The sequence below is a fragment of the Phlebotomus papatasi genome, chromosome 2 (genome assembly GCF_024763615.1).
Source record: "Phlebotomus papatasi isolate M1 chromosome 2, Ppap_2.1, whole genome shotgun sequence".
Classification (NCBI taxonomy): domain Eukaryota; kingdom Metazoa; phylum Arthropoda; class Insecta; order Diptera; family Psychodidae; genus Phlebotomus; species Phlebotomus papatasi.
This window is the reverse complement of record NC_077223.1, coordinates 92,315,771-92,332,970: the sequence shown is the minus strand read 5'-3', so window position 1 is coordinate 92,332,970 and position 17,200 is coordinate 92,315,771. Positions and strand designations below refer to the sequence as shown.

The following is a 17,200-nucleotide window of genomic DNA, read 5'->3' as shown; positions in this document are numbered from 1 at the left end:
CTATGAAAAAGATAATGTGAAAAAGGTCTTGAAAGAGTTCAGGAAGGGCAAATTGCTACGGGAATCTGCGCGTAAATTTGAAATGCTACTCTTCAGGTCTTCAGGACAAATTACACGGAAGATTTCAGGGTTTGTGGGTCATATAAACGTATTAAACTAAATATTAAACTTGTTCTGTTTGACGTTTTGAAATTTTCTATCCGTTGCATCACAAAAGGTGTCCGGTATTTCACACAAGGTGGCCGGAATACTACCCAAAGCAATGTTCATATTTTTATTATTTTTTCAATATTTTAGGAAGTGATTTAAAGAAAACAAATTTGATAAACTAGTCTTCAAGGTTCCACACAACCCTCCCGAAAAGGAAGTAACAAAAATATCAATATGAATTAAAAATATTGCATTTCAAACTTAGGACTTCGGTGCTTATATGCAACTATGCCGAAATTTGGCACACTTACCCTATATCAGAAAATATGAAAAAAATACTATTTTTCAAAATATGTTCTTCATTTGTGTTAATGGAATTTTATAAACTACATTTTCTTAATATTTTACTTTATTATGTATTTGGGAAAATTACTTAAAGTTCTCGTATCCCTATGTCAGTACTAAAATTTCCCCTTCAGGAAAAGTTTAAGTTATAAAAGTTTTTACGAAAAAAGTTTAATCTCAATCTCTGTTCTTAACACTTAATTATCTAAATTTGAACAAAGGCAAGCTTAACCATTTCGTTTAGTACAAGCATGTACTAAAGTTTAACTTTATATTAATTCGGTTTAGTAACTTTAAGTGCTAATTTTTTTCACTTAATTTACCCGATTGATATGTATGTATTATTAAAAAAATAAGTTTGAGAGAAAACGCTGAGCTAAAAAATCAAGCTGGACATAGTAAATTTTAAACTATTTGTTTTGTTGATTTAATGTAGTAGATGCATGTGCTAATTTTGCCAACAGTATGATAGAACATTTATTTAAAAAGAGTAATTTGTTATTATAATAATATTTAAACATTCATATCAATTAAATATTTAATGTGAGAAATTTCTGCAATTTCCCTACATGTATGTTTTTATTTTAAAACAAGCGTAATAAAATATCAATCTTTTCATTTTTAAAATTATTAACGTCAAAATTACCTCATTTTTAATTGCATTTATAATTTGGTAACTAAATCTTTGTGAAAATGCCAACTTACTACATTGTTCTGAACTGATATCATAAAAAAAACTTTAAGAGCTTTTCCAGCAATTTTAACTTAATCGCCATCCTAAACTTAAGACGGCGGTAGACGTTACTATGGTAAACTAAACTATTGTAACTTTCATAGATTTATTCAATTCTCCTTCTAATTTTTTAAAAGACTTATAAAAAACAATTTATGAATATGTAATGCTACAAAAAAAAGATAAAAAGTAGGGTAAAGTGGTACAAGTTGGACCATGGAACAAGTTGGACAATAATGGTACAAGTTGGACAGGGCTTTTTTTCTTAATAAATTTAGTACTTCATTTTTATTTATATATTTTTAATGCTTTAGTTTTGTAAATTTCTTCCTTGTATTTAAAAAAAAATTAGTACTGTGTTTATCAAGAAAAAATCCCTGTCCAACTTGTACCGGCGAATTGTCCAACTTGTAACACTATGTCCAACTTGTATCACTTTACCCTATTTATTAATTTTCAAACTAATTCCCTTTGTCTATATAACTTATTAAAACTAAAAAAAAAATAGTTTTATTTTTAGTACATTGTGAACTAATTTAGTGATGTCATCGGAAAACCAGCTTGTTCAACGAAATTAAGCTTTCGCTAACATTCAATAGCAAAAAAGTACTTCATCAACAGACAACAAAATTAGTTTTTCAACCATGAATTTTCACCTCAACCAATTAGAGCTTCAGGGTAAAATGAGTTTTAGTATCTGTGGTCATCAAATTTATATAGTTTGTGTGTTGTCATCACGAAATGACGGTGAAAAAGCGAAAAATCAGAGAAAAGTGTCGAAAGCACAAGCCAAGTGCCATCCCCTTCTGAAACACCCGCATGAACTATTCCAACACCAAATTTCCATCAACCTGTGCAAAAACATGCATCATTTCTCATTTCTTGCCAATCGACCTAGTTCTGTAAAATTTTGTTATTCAATTTTAATGCTGCATGTCTCTCAGCCAGTTAAATTGTATTTTTAGAGGGAAATATGGTGTGAGAAGAGCTTGCAGAAAGCTCATATGGATGGTGGTAGGGTTTTCTGAGACAAGTATGCATACAATTGTGAAATATGAGAAGCATTTTCCACATTTCACTCCTCCGCAACAATGAGAACTGCCACAGACCGACTTACACAGACATTTCACTATTAATTGGCGGTTTTGGGGCTCTCATTTCCAGTGACTGTCAGAGTACTAGGAGGTGGCCAAGTATAGTACTAACAACCTGTGTTTGTTGTTTAAAACTGAAAAACTTTTGTGGCTTTGAAAAAGTTGTACATTTTGGCATTGTGTTCTTTTAAAAATTATATTACATTTAACAAGAATTAAGTTAATTCTTGTTAAATTATATGTGAATTTTTAGACAAAAATTACACAATTCATTTATACCGTTTCACGAACATAGAGTAGCTTCACAGATTTTCTTTTATAAATAGCTTTACAGATTTTTTCAATTTCAATTCAATTTCAATTTTCTTTTATAATTGTTTTTAGATTTAAACTGGTTAAGAAAACGTCCAGAGGCAATCCTATAATCGAAAATAAATAATACACTTTTCAATCAAAGTTCAATTGTGAAACCTCATCATTTCATTATCAGTTGATACCGGTGAAGTTGAACTGAAAATTTTAAATCATTTCAAATAAATCTAATCTTATCTAAATCGGTTGAGAAATAGGCTCTCTAGAAGAGCGGTTTAATATTGCGATTTGAAAATTAAAAATGGTTAATTTTTCGGGTAAGCGAAATGTCGAACTGACCTACTTTCGAAACTAGAAAATGAAAGAAATCGTTGATACCATTTTTCAAAAAAAAAGTGGAAAAATCATCCTCTAAAGAAATGGAATAGTGAAAAGTCACTGAAAACTAAGTGCATCTAAACAATTTTAAATGAATAAAAACTTTATTGTCACAGTAAGTGTGAGCGTTCTGATATTACCCCTGAGACCCATTGGGCTTTAGAGGACTAATACAGGGACAGGCTGTACAAGTACAATATGTACAAGTAGTAATAAGTATTCTTCTATTAAGAGTGTATTTAACAAAAATAACAATATTTAACATAGCTATTTAAGAGCCTCTGACGATAATCCATCAAACTTTTCATGCTCTACAAAGTTTTATGAGTGTTAAAGGATCAAAATTTCATATGGAAAAATAAATTTATCAAATTAATACATAAGAATGATAAAATCACAATATTAGTGTAGGGGAAGTGTACCAAATTTCGACCAGCTTCTAATTTCGGCCACTATGAGTGTAATTTCGGCCATGGAAATAAATTAAATTAAAATTATGTATGTTATCTTCGAATACTCAATGAATTCATTTTGCTTTTAAATATTTATTCATTTTAGAATGTATTAACACAAAGACCGTTAAATTTTTAGATATAATTTTAATTTAAATTGCGTTGTAAAAACTCAGTGTAGAAAGAGTCTTACAAAAAATGTGACAGATCTCTTGTGTTTCTAGCAGTCTTACGATTTGTGGTGAAGTGCAAAAGGCTTTTCTTCGGTGTTTTCCATGAAAATTGATTAGTTTTTATTAAAGATTGTTTCTGTTTATGTTAATAGTAAATCAATCTTTAAATTTCGGGTGAAATTTCCCAGCTGGATCCTGTATTTCGTGTAAAAAAGTATATACTTTGTGAGCGTCTCTCCGGTGAGGTAGTGTTGCCTATTCCGCCAACATCTTTTGCTTTCCTATATTTCTTATTTATTTTGTGTTTTTTTTTTTCAATTTCTGAGTTCTACAATGTCCAGAGAAAAAAACCATCGCTTCTATGAAAAAGATGATGTGGAAAAGGCCTTGGAAGAGTTCAGGAAGGGCAAATTGCTACGGGAATCTGCGCGTAAATTTGAGATGCTACTCTTCAGGTCTTCAGGGTAAATTACACGGAAGATCTCAGGGCTTGTGGGTCATATAAAAATATTAAACTAAATATTAAACTCGTTCCGTTTGACGTTTTGAAATTTTCTATCCGTTGCGTCACAAAAGGTGGTCAGAAAATAGGTGGCCGGTATTTCACTCAAATTGGTCGGAATACTACCCAAAGCAATGTTCATATTATTATTAATTTTTCAATATTTTAGCAAGTGATTTAAAGAAAACAAAGATGATAAACTAGTTTTCAAGATTCCACACAACCTTCCCGAAAAGGAAGTAACAAAAAATATTAATATGAATTAAAAATATTGCATTTCAAACTTAGGACTTCAGTGCTTATATGCAACTATGCCGAAATTTGGCACACTTACCCTACCTGTTTTTTACAACTTCGCACTGTAAGTTGTAAAATAGCCACATAATATTAATACCGCCAGCGCAATAGTACTATAAAGAGCTTTAGACACTACCAGTATGGTATCATTAGAGCTTGTCTGATGGATAATGAAAATGTATGATACAAATATTTAACTTTTACCACACTTTTTGAGTTAAATACCTGGGAAAAAGCCCATATATACTTCTTACTTCTGATTCCACTGTAATTTTGCATAATTAGAGATATACTTTTTTCTCTCACTCATCAGGAGGAGTGAATTATTTGTGTGTACAGAGGATGAGAGTAATTTTAAGCTGTGGAGTTGATTAAAAACTTTCTCCAATGTATTTTAATAAGTTTCTCAATTTTCCCCAAAATTTAATTAACACGCAGGAAGGTTGTGAGGATTTTTTTAGTCGGTGGCAAAGTGAGTGAGGGAAAATTCCTCGTATAATACAAACAGTTCCTGAGCTGTTTGTGCTAGTTATAGAAATTTAAACACTCAGATAAATTACACACAAAATTTGGGATGAATGTCTCAATAATTTTCAAATTTAATTAATTACTAACAATTGTGAATTAGAATGTTTTTTAAATTATTTTCGCCAGTAGGGAGCATTGTGGTACCTTTGAATTGGGGCACATTTTAAATAGGATTTTTCTCCTATTTTTAAATCAGAACTTTATAATGATATAGTTTAGTTACACAAACCAGGGGGTGACATTAGCTCTGAAAAATGTGACCGATTTTAGTGTAAATTTTTCCCTGTTTTCGTACACATTTTACGGGATATCTCCAAAACTACGTAGGTTGCCAATTTGGGGTTCTCGGTTGCCTATTCTATATTAAATTGGCTTTTATTTTGTATTACTATTATTTGCTAATTCATTCTACACTGGCAGAAAACAGCTAATAAACCCAAAAGTTTTTTCGGCTCGCTAGAAATATATGGGAAACATAGGAAATGTCATGCCCCTGACACAAACCAATAAGTTGCATTAAAAATAGAAGTGAAAGGCCTATTTCAAAGGTGCCCAAATTCAAAGCTCCCCCCTGTGCTCCTATATATCATGTCTCTTGGATCACCACTTGTCATACCTTTATCATCACAGTAATAGACATATACAAGGGAGACTGGGGCAGTCACAAAACGGATATTTTATTTTTTTACAAGCTACCCTAGCTCCCCAGAAATTTCTAATTAGTGCAGTTTTATAGGAAATTTACTTTGTGAAAGTCATTTTCCTCTATATTGTAAGGAAATACATTTATCGAACTGTTTTCTAAAAGGTAATTTTGTGACCATACTCAAAAATGCTGGGGCAAATAGTAACAGGTATGGGATATTATCACATTTTGATTTGCCTTATTACGGGCTTTCGTATATATAAAAAAAAATAGTTAGGTCACATATTTTCATAGGAAATTTATTCCTCTACATCTTTTTAAAACACAGTTTTCTCTATTTGAACGAGAAAAGCGCTTTTCAAGCTATTTAGAAAAAAAACACACAAAAGACTGCACATCGTTTGACCAATGCAAACAACAAGCGACGAAACGCGAAAATGTCGCCTTGAGACATCATAAATTGCTTCGGTCTTTGTTACTTTTTGCTCCATACCTTTTATTACTTTTTACCCCAAGTGATCATTTTTAATAAAATGATTTCTTTAGAAAAGAATCCTTGTAAAATTATAAAATAGATAGAGGTTTCGTATTCAAAGAATCAAAATCATTTAGGAAATATTTACCAGTGAATCAATTTTGGAAAATAAGTAGGTGAAAATTGATATCTGTTGTAAGGAAAACATTTCAAAAATAGGGCTAAAAATTTCAATTTTTTTCTGAATTCCTTGTTCGAATTCTAGGAAACTTACGAATTTGAAGAAGGTCTATGGAGGCCATCTGTGGAAAAAAAATTAAGCCGCTATCTCTTTTATCTTGGAAGATATTGAATTTTCAAATTTTCAATTTGTGACTTTTTGCCCCAGTCTCCCCTACCTAATTTTAAGTGCTGAGTGAGTTAAGACAATTGATGTTCTAAGTAATGATCAAATTGCCGTATTCATTTTGATATTTCGAATAATATGATCAGTTATTAAAATGCCTATTTGTATTTGTTGAATATATCGTGTTGAATTAGTAACTTATGTAAGATGTATAACGATAAAAGGTATCTCATGTGATGGAGTATATTCAAAGAGGTAAAATATTGTAGATAGAGAGAGAACTTTTGGGTCACACAGGTAATACCAGAGGTTGTTTATTAAAAATGCAGAAATTATCTCACCCCTTATTCAGATGTCTCAGTTAGATATATTATATGGTGTTGCACGTTGGGTTATCAGTACTTGGGGGTGAAGGAGTTGATTCTCCCCTTATGTAAAAGCTCACAGACGATTAATAGAATGTCTCACACATACACTGCCACTCATACATATTATATATGTGGCAAAAGCTCACCAGGAAAATCACATAGGAGAGACACTTTCTGTCCTCCCACCTCGAAGGCAATAAAAATATATCACTCTCGACGGATTATGTGTTGAGGGTTTTTTTTGTTGAGGACGGGCAAGAGGGGAATGAATGAGGAGAGGTGTTTGGAGTTTGTGGATTGATGGGGAAAAATTGTGTGATGCTTTGGTGCTTATGTCATTCGTTTTCACTTTTTAATCCCTTTCGCAGGCCACTTTAAAAGCTCTCTAACAGAAATTGGCAGGAGCAAGTCTCTCTTTTCAAAAGTCCTCGCAATTTACAAAAACAACAAAATGTGTTCGATTTAAAGGGAGGGAAAAATCTCTGGTGCACGAAAAGCTTCCAACCAGTCACAGAGAGCAAGGTAGACTGACCTAGTGCTTACTCCCAAAGTTCATTGGAAGCGCACGCAAAACGACAACTTCGTGCAGTATCAGCTGCGAGCATCTGCATCATCCGTCAAACTTGTTGCTCAATTTCACTCACCCTCCACGTACACATCAACCCCCTCGTGACTCACTCCCGGACACACCACGACGCGTGATAGCACCTCGTGAGAATAATTTGGCGCGCCAGCACGAGTGCGAAATGTCAGCTGACGGAGAGACACTTGTCCCAGATGGGCTCACGATAGCTTCTGCACGGGTGGTGGATGCCTTTGCGGCCCAAAAGCTCCAGCCAGCAGAGAGACAACTCGGGCGAAAGCTCAGAACGATGGCATACGGAGCATCACGATTACGTGGGCGCATGAGCTCCAACGGACGCCATTAGGGGAGGATGATTTCGCGAGCACAAAAGGGGGATATGAGTACTATCCCCTGCAACTTTTTGGGGTATTTCACCAATTTCCCACATTGGATTCCACCGCACCAACTGCCCACAGCAGGGTGCGAGAATCACAGAAATTTTGGGAAACTTTCACACTGAGGGGGAAGAGCTTTTTCGGTAAGCTCACAGACATAGCAAAAAGTTTGAAAGCTTTAACGAGGGGAGTTGCTGTACCAAGTTTAAAAGTGGAGAAAATTAAATATTGAACAGCATCACTATATTTATTATTGGAAAACTTTGATAGAGATTTTAAAAGCATTAGCTCGAGCTAAGAATATCTGATAAGTTTTATAGGTCAGTATTCCATTTAACTCTGCTATTGTTATTTTAATAAATCACTTGACGGACGCAGGATGAAGGTTTTAAAATAGTTATTTAAATTAATAATTCTGTTTGGACTCAGTAACTTACAATTAAGTAATTAAAATTCTTGTTAAATTTTAATTACATCCACAGACTTATGAAAAAGTGTGAAAATGTTATTGAAAAATAACATTGCGAAAATTAAAAATTGTGAAATCCGATAAGCCTTGAGTGTATTTGTAAAAATGTATCAGGTGAAGGTGGGGCAAATTTGAAATTGGGATTTTTCACCTATTTTTAAATAAAATTCAGCCTTATCATGATATAGTTTAGGTGCAAAAACAGATAGAGAATCTGAACTGCAAATATGATATGGCTCAGTTCTACTTAAACATAGGTGAAAAATTTCAATTTCAAAGGTGTCCCACTTTAAAAGGTGCACCATTTCTCCCTAAATGTATTTTGGAATCCATTTTTTCTTTAGTTTATTTTGGTTATTAAGAAGCTTTCCAAATCAAAATTTAGAAAAATAAAAAGCCTTGAAAATTTCTCACAATATAGTTAGACAATTTTAAAATTTGACACATTTAAGATTTTATCACAGAATTCAAATAAGTAATTCCATAATTAAATATAAGTCTTAAAGCTTAAAATTTAACTGATAAAATAGAAGCCCTTGTTGAGATTCCCTGTAGGGCAGGGTAGGACAGATTCAGTTAAGTCCTGAATTTCGGATATGCTTAGTTTTGGAAAATATAAAATTAAAACAAACATTCAGACAACAAACAATTCAGACAATTTATGCTTTGAACAATTCATTTTTTTTTCAATGTGTTATAAATGAATTTAGCCGATTATACTATTACCGTGCTATCACACTAGGATTTTTTCAATTTGTATATTCAATTAAATTTTCAGATGAATTGTTCCTATGCGTTATTTTACATTAAAAGTCATTTGAATTGATAGATTTTCGCTTATTTAAAACATGTTTAAAACATATTTAAACATGATAAAATAGCATAAATGTGGTTGCTCAATTAAATTTGAATTCAGCAAATTAAAATGTTAAAATTGCTCATTAATTTCAATTTTATTGCAATTAAACAAGTATTCTTTTGAACCAAAGTGTTCTTATTAAATTTATTTAATCGCAATTAATTATTATTTGTGGCCAAAAAATAAGATAAGTACAGTAATTTAGTGATAAATTTGTACGCGAGTGAAGCATCAGTATCGGGAGTAATTTACTAATTTTCTCCAAAGCCATTATTGTGCCAAGAAATCTCCTGTTTATATGACTTCACACAGATTTTCAACAAGATGTATGAGAGTCCCTTTATCAGCCTTTTCCCTACAAATCTTTCTTCTGGCTTTGGGGATCCTTCTTAATAACAGATAAGTGACTTATAAGATATTTTAAGTACTATCACACATTTTCCTGAGTCATTCACAATTAAAAATCTCGCGGTAATATTTAAAATTGAGCAAATTTCTTGCAAAATGTGTCCTGGCTGTGAGAATTTTCAAGTAAATTCCAGAAATCTTATAATGCTCAATTGGCTCAATTGAATTTAAATTTAAATTGGAAAAATCCTAGTGTGATAGCATCGTTATATTTTAATAGCTAGTCCAATGTCTTAAATTTTGAGAAAAGAGCTATGAGCAAAATCCATAAGGAACATAGAGAAAAAAATGAATTGTTCGAAGCTTGAGTCGTCCAAAGGTAGCACGCTTTCCCCTATTCATTATTATATTTTTTTCTTATATGGGATGACATTATCAGTCCAATGCCCCATAAAGAGAATTCACACCCGAGACACTTGCATCATACCCGACCAATTTCTATGTAGGGGAATGTTGGCATGGTTCGCACAGAGTGAACCTTCAAACAACGCAAATTTTCTCTTTGTTTACAGAGAGCTAGTTCGTCATTTCTTAGACATAAGATAGATAATTATGAAGCTCATGAGACGAGATGAAAAATGGTCAGTCCTCTCTTTGCAAACAAAGAGAAAATTCACATTGTTTAAAAGTTCACTCTGTGCGAACCATGCCTACATTCCCCTATATTGATGCTGAATACTAAATTTACTGAAAGGCTTCAGACTGGCCCAATTTCCGAAAGCTTCAAAAATCTAAATAACAAACAATTTTGTTGATATTTAAAAATCTAATGGACAATTTGCCCTTAATATCCAATCCGAGGCAACAATTTTCTCAAAAATCTTGCCTGATAATGAATTAGAGGATTTAAGCCATATGGCTAAGCCTCAGATCTTAAGCCCGTATTATACAAGATTACGCGACACGTTAAACAAGAACATGTGGTGATAAAATTCGCATATAATTTTAACAAAAAAGCTCACACAACAAAATTCAACTTGAGTTCTTAAAATATGTAAATGTGAAAATAATCATAAAACTAAATAAATTCAACACGTTCCTTACTAAATTAAATGAAGCTTGTTCTGTACAAAAAAAAATCAAAAAACGTTTCGAGTAATCAAACGTTTTTACTCGAAATAGAAAAAGCTATTTTATTAAAATTTTAATTTGGATTTATAACTTTCCACGAGATTTAAATATCAGCATCATTTTGAATGTTTCTTTGTAGATATTTACCCATACAAAATTCTAAGTATGTTGCGGTTTTTTGGTACACATTCTAGAACTTGTAACATTCTCTTACACCGCCACTTTAGACTCTAAATTTCCTAAAGGGAATTTTCATCAGACAAGCTTCCTGCAAGAGGAAGTGAGGCTCCAAAAGAGTTCATTGAGGGTAAATAACTAATTACCATATGCCCCCTTCTGCGACTATAAGCCACTAAAAGGTGAACAAATGGGTCTTTATGTAATGCTACAACAAATGTTTTAAATTGATTACAAATGAAGAATGATTAATGAAATTTTCCATGGGCAAAGTATTGGATTTCCTCCTTGTATATTACCTTGTTCATAATAAATTCCAGTCCATTAAGTCAATTACATTGAATGATTTTATGAGATTGGTAGGTAAATAACTGTAATTTATTTATTCTCCAGTTGCACTCAATCCCATCAAATTGCAATAATGTTGGTAAATAATTTTACATCTTTGTGCCTTGTCGTTTGAACTTTTGCGTTGGATGATGTTGAGTGAAAATAAGGAGAGATAATCACAAAACGGACAAGAGTGACAGAGGGCAGGACAAAAAAAGTAGGACAACTCATTTATGCCAGAGTAAATTCTTTCTGCCATATCCTTCACACTGTGAGATATCTAACTACTTTGTGTAAATATTTTCCCAAGAGCGCGTGAAGCACAAATGAAAGCTCCCGCGTGCTTCCGCTATCTGTGCTTTCACCTCTTGTGATGCCATAAATAGAAGGTAAATATTATACTATCGGAGGAATTGCAATGGCATGGTTTTTGAGGTGAACTCACGTGGGAAAATTGAATTCATCCCCTGATTGATGGATATGGAAAAGAGCGCACAACAGCGAAAAATTGGACAGATTTCACTGTGATTCCATCCTGGATTATTGTATAGAATCACCATCATGATTGATGGCCATCATCCAGTATTAAATTAATGGATCACAACTATGCAGAAATTGTCTAGTTAACTCAATGAGACCACCGCTAAATGCACTCTTTAGACACACATTGTGTTTTAAACTGCAAATGGACAATAATTATACATCCCTGTTTACATCTGTTAATAAGTACGAAACTTTAAGTTTTTGATTAAAGCTTAATTTAAAAGATTTATTAACTCTTAGATTTTGTTTGATAATGTTGAAGGTTAGAAAAGCAATTTAGTAATGTTGGTAGTAAATCCTGAAAAACACAGGTTGGAAGCATTCAATCATTCTGTTACACTATTTCTCTAAAACGAAAAATTAGGTTTGAAAAAATAGTGAAATTTATATGACACTGAAATTTTGTATCAATTACATGAAAAGCTTTTGAAAGCTTTCGGGTGATTTGTTATCAACGAATTCATAAACCTTTCTCAATCATATTAGAATACTCGAATAATTAGAAAACAATTTTAAGAAACTTAGAATACTATTTATAGGGCATAAGCTGTCAGTTTTACACAATAATCAGATTATTCTGAATTAAAAACATTATTCTTTCTTTGCTCAAAAATATGTATTTTAGATAAAAACGATGAAACTTGAAAACTTTATTTATTTAGAACTTTTAATAATAAATTAAAGATTTATCATAAACCTTTTAAATTAGGTAAATAACATTAGAATTTTAGAAAGGTTTAAAATAGAACTTTCTGTGTTAATTTTGAGCCTTGAATTGTTTATTTTGAAGGAAAACGATATAGGGGAAAGGCTCATAATTTTGGACAGTTCCTAAATTTGGACACTTTGAGGATAAAATTGGACACTAAAAATAAATTGATTAAAATGATGGATTTTATTCCAATATTTGATGAATAATGAATTCTATCTAAATAGTTGTTCTTTTTAGAAGATTTTAACACTAAATACGTTAAATTTTGATCATGATTTGAGTTGAAATTGCTTTGTTGAGAATTCAGTGTGAGCAATTGCTTACGAGAAATATGACAGAACTTTGTGTTTACTACAGTCTTATTTAGCTGTGGTGAAGTACTATTAATGTTTCTTCGCTTTTTTTGAGTGATATTATTGAATATTCATTGAATATTGTGTTGATTCACATTAGTAGTGATTTGTACATTTGACCTGAAGTGAGATTTGCCTTGTGAATTAGATTTTTCCTGTGAAAAATGGGAAATTTTCTAAGACATTTACCAGTGAGATGCTAATTCTTATTTTGGACAGGTGTTTTTCTCTCGAAATTTCGTGAAGTTTTAGCTTTTGTGATGACTAGGTTGGACAAATGCCTGGAGAAACAAAGGAGCATCATCTCTACGAACGAAATGTAGCGAGAAATGCCTTGAAAGGCTCCCGGAAAGGCCAGGGAATGAGCGAATCCGCACGTACTTGGAGTACCGAAATCAACTCACTTTAATGAATGATATGGAAAGTTTCCGGGCTTCTTACGACATTCTATACGTTTCCCTTACATGAACAGGAAGAGGACTTGGTAAGATTGGTTCATGAAATGAAGGACAATGGGCATCTTGTTGAGGCGGATTAGCTGTCCAAATTTACAGCCGAGTTGTCCAAATTAATAACCAAGTTGTCCAAAATAAGAGTCAAATTCACCTCTACATTTCAATTCATTTTTAAATGTACTAAAACTAATTTTAGTAAAAATAAGACGATAAATAGCTTGCCAAGTTTCTAAACAACTCTTCTGAAAAGAGAGTAACAAAAAAAGTCAATTAGTATTGAATGTATCGCACTTCAAACTTGGAACATCGATGCTTACAAGCAGACTGAGCCTTTACCCTATGTATAATTATAATAGACCCAATAGACCTTATCATGTTAGACCGATTAGACCATATTATAGCAAATATAAGTAAATTGATTAAACAACCTCGCTGGCCGACTATACGGTACTTTAACTTATCTACATTTCTTTTGTATAAACATGTAGGGGAAAGTGGTCTGCCTTTGAACGAAAAATGATGTTCAAAATTTAAGATTTTTTTCAGAGTAAACTAAAACATGAGTTTTACTTTGCACTACACCAAAAAATTCTCTTGTTCATTAAGCTTCTATGCTTACCCCATTCAGGACTCGCAAGTCCTCAGTTTTTCCTGGTAAGGAACTTGAAAATGTGATGTCGATATATTCAAAGGCAGCCTGCATGGTCTGCCTTTGAATGTGGTTGGGCAGCCTTTGAATCTTAATTTTTCACTGAGAATATTAGGGCTGTAACATTAAATGGCCCATAATTGATTAGCATGAACCCTAATGCACTCAATAAAACCACCACTGTAGTCAAAAGTCATTATACAACAACATTTTTTACATTTTTCTGAAGCACTGTTTTTCACTTGAAAATTTATAAGAAAACGCCATTGAAGTTGACAATTCTCAGTTTGAAACATCCCGGCCGGAGCAAGATAGCATGTTATAAGTATTTGTATGACATTCGTCAGACCAAAGTAGGAGTTCTATTCTGCTCCCGGACAGGAAGCTGTCAGATGTTTCAATGTATGGAAAAAGAGGATTCAAAGGCACACAACATTAAGATTCAAAGGCTGCCGCAGAGCAATATTTGCAAACTTTTATCACCCACAAAATTTGTCTCATCTGAATCAAAATGTATTTGGAGAAATACCATCCAAGAATAACCTTCTATGACTCACAATAGAAGATTTGTTCTAAAAATTATTTTGATTATGAAAAAACACATGAATTGTGGAACATCAAAATTACAGTTTAGAGCTCAGTTTCGTTTTTTTGCCCTAGCACCTAGAAAATAAGAGCTAGGGTCTACATTTTTTGATGACTTGTGAGGATTATGAATAGCTATCTAATAGTTAATAGAAAAGAATTTATGCTTTAAAGAAAAATGAAAAAATTACAATATTCAAAGGCTGCCGCATTCAAAGGCAGACCACTTTCCCCTACTGCAAGAGACGTAGCCTATGTCTATATCATCGTTCGTATCACATGCTGATACAAAAACTGCAGATAGGACAACGGTCAATACAATCGACGTTATATTGATATCGAATTTACTCGAGTAGGTAATTTAATGTCTATTACTAATGTAATATTACTATTCGTATCTAACTCAAAAGCTTCCGAAATTTCACCAAAATTTCATGAAATTTTGATATCATTTGCAATGGCTCTGCAGTAAGCTTGGCAGTAATGGTGAAAGATGAGGTTGTGAAGAATTTCTGCTACTTCTGTTTGGTTCTCCATCAGCACATAAATGGGAAAGAGATGCCTCTAGGGAAGCTCTAAACCTCCCCAAAAAAACAAGATACTACTGCATCTTCTAATAACTCTATTTGCTGTGCAGAGATGCTTTGCTCAGCTTTTGCATCTGCCTCAAATGAGATTTTCTGCACAATATACGATAGTGAAAATTGGAAAGTGGAAGATTCTTGAGCAAATGTCTCATCCATCACCGAATGTGGACGTGTCTCCTTTGCACCAAGAATTGAGACATTTTATTGTGTTGGATGTTAGTTAAAGAAATGACTTTTCACTAGAATGTTCTCAGCCTGGCGTAACCAATAAAATGAGGAAAATTTATGTCGCGCGAAATGGTACAAATTTCACGGGTTTAGCGGCTCTTGCACTGTCTCTAGTACTTTTTCTTCTGTTTGCCACACTTTCAAGTGTCCAATTTTATGTCTTTGCTCGTAAAGCTTTCTACTAAAACAAATTGAAATATCTGCTGCAAATATGCAACTTTGAGATAACTTTAAAAAAAAATCTCAGATTTGATAGAATCTTCTTAAACTTGAACTGCTCCAATCGTTTAAATGTAAAATCAATAGGAGAAAAATAGACATGAAGGTGAATTATTAGCTGAAAAACACAAAAACCCCATGTGAAAGAGGAAAAGCATGGAATTGTTGGGAAAGTACGATGAAAAGGGCGATTTCGCGTGAAATTGCTTATCGATTTCTCATTTGAGTTTCGGTCACTCTTTCCAGTTTACTTCCGATATGCCTAGCAGGGTATCTTAAATCAAGTTTTGTGATACATTGAAATAGTTTGGGAAGAATACCGCTTCAGGTCTTCTAAACATTCCGTCAATAGTTCAAATACCTTCGATTGAAAGATGAATTCAGGGTGAAAATTTGCCAAATTAATCTAGTTTAGCAAATATCTCGAATAATTTACCTATGTTTAATTATCTTCCATTAAATTTATAGCTTAATTATCTCGATAAAGTCTTAGTTAAGGTTGAAACACATTAATCGTAAGATTCTTGCCGTTACATTCTAAAGTAAGCTTTCATTTTATTTTCACAATTCTTTTCGAATGCAATTTTCAAAAAATACTATTCATAATTATGGATTATTAAATAAAATTAAAATATTGGATGGAACATTGTGAAAAAGTTAAGCACGAAAATTGTATATTGTAGGTTTTCGAATTCGAGTTTAGCTGAGACACACACCATAGTAAATGGTTTAAGTTTAATTTTAAATGTTTAAGCTAAAAAAAAACGTAAAGAAAAACAAAAAGAAATAAAAAGAATTATTCAAGTAACTCGTAAGAAGTTTGACGAACTATACAATTTTCACGGTTAAACATTATTATGGATACACACACGGATTATTATTATTATTGAGTGAGTGATAAGACATTATAAGAAGATGAAAAAGTAAATTATGCTTGGCAAGTTCTAAATACTTATAGATTTCGATTTTTTTTACTAACTGGTTTGGGTCTTGGCTAAACTATTTTGAACTTTATCAATTATTCGCCAAAGCGCAAGATTGCTATATTATTTGTCTTATAATTTTTCACGACTATTTCAATATTTAGTTTAAAACTGTGAAATTGATAGATAAATAACATTATAAATAATGCAATGACCCAGTAGCTGGTGTGGTGTGTGTATTAGCTTACTGTCAAAGTGGTCAAAGTTCACAAATTTTTTTATAAACGTCTCGCTGATGAAAAAAACTTTCCGATTCGGATTTTTCAGAGAATTCCATTAAAAGGAAGTAAGGGTATCCACTCTATTTTTCTCAGTAAAATTTTTTGAGCTCCACTCTATATTTGTGCATTCTTTAGAATTTTCTGTGCACAACAGTATTGTCGCGCAATAAGTAAGATTTTTGGTATCTGTTAAGTATTTCATTACATATTTAGCATGTAGAGATAAAAAATGTTTAATGGAATCTGCACAAATCTTCATGCCTTTCTATTCAAATTGAATATATTCGAGGATTTAGCAAATTTGCATGAGACGGAAATGTGTTTTCCTGAAAAATAAATACAAGAGATTTTCGAGTCTACACAACATGGAGCTTTTAAAACTGTATCAATGGAATGGTGAAAGAAATGCTTAAACAACGTGTAAACACCATGAATATTTTGGTTGTAATTTGAGGCGCAACTAACAGTGAAAAGTTTATATAATTCATTGCAAAAGTTTTTCAAAAAAAAACAGCGACAAAACACTACGATGCATCTGTTTCCGCCAAATAATCTATGATTATGAGAAAGTTTTTTTTTCTTTCTTCTCTTT

General features: G+C 32.4%; 1 protein-coding gene across 7 annotated transcripts in view; it reads right to left on the bottom strand.

The window, feature by feature from the left end:
• The window catches only part of LOC129802393 (uncharacterized), a 209,251-nt gene that overhangs the window by 65,491 nt on the left and 126,560 nt on the right, over positions 1-17,200 (bottom strand). The window lies entirely within an intron of this gene.